The following is a 528-nucleotide window of genomic DNA, read 5'->3' on the forward strand; positions in this document are numbered from 1 at the left end:
GGTTGAATGTAGCAATTCCCAATTTTCATGAATGACATTTCCTCATGACAACTACAGGTGGCTACTAGCAGTTTCTTTTGTAAAGAACTATGGAACGGCAGGCTATAGCGAAATACGACATGAATTGGACATTCAAAGAATTTTTAGATCTGTAGTCTCCAATTTCCTATCCTGTGGATTGTGGGAGGCCCTACTGTGAAAATTCCGTAGTTTATTCAATGCAAGGATAAGAAAAATTGTTCAAAAACTAGATTTTGCAAACGCTGAATAATCAACTTTTAAAAGAGCTTATTACACTTTCTGTATTAATGGACTGTAAAGTCTTTGGATTTTGGAGTTTACATGCGCTGCACGTAGCAAACGAACTACTACCGGGAATTGTTCGAAATACAACAAAGATGATGTTAATGAGAAAGTACATGTAAGAAATTTCGTTTTTCTGCTTCCATCTTTGACTGAAAAACTGTACACTAACTATTCTTGAAGGTGTCAAATATCAGAATCTAATAATATAACTATCTTACAACT

This window comes from Penaeus monodon, chromosome 33 (assembly GCF_015228065.2).
Source record: "Penaeus monodon isolate SGIC_2016 chromosome 33, NSTDA_Pmon_1, whole genome shotgun sequence".
NCBI classification, from domain to species: Eukaryota; Metazoa; Arthropoda; class Malacostraca; order Decapoda; family Penaeidae; genus Penaeus; species Penaeus monodon.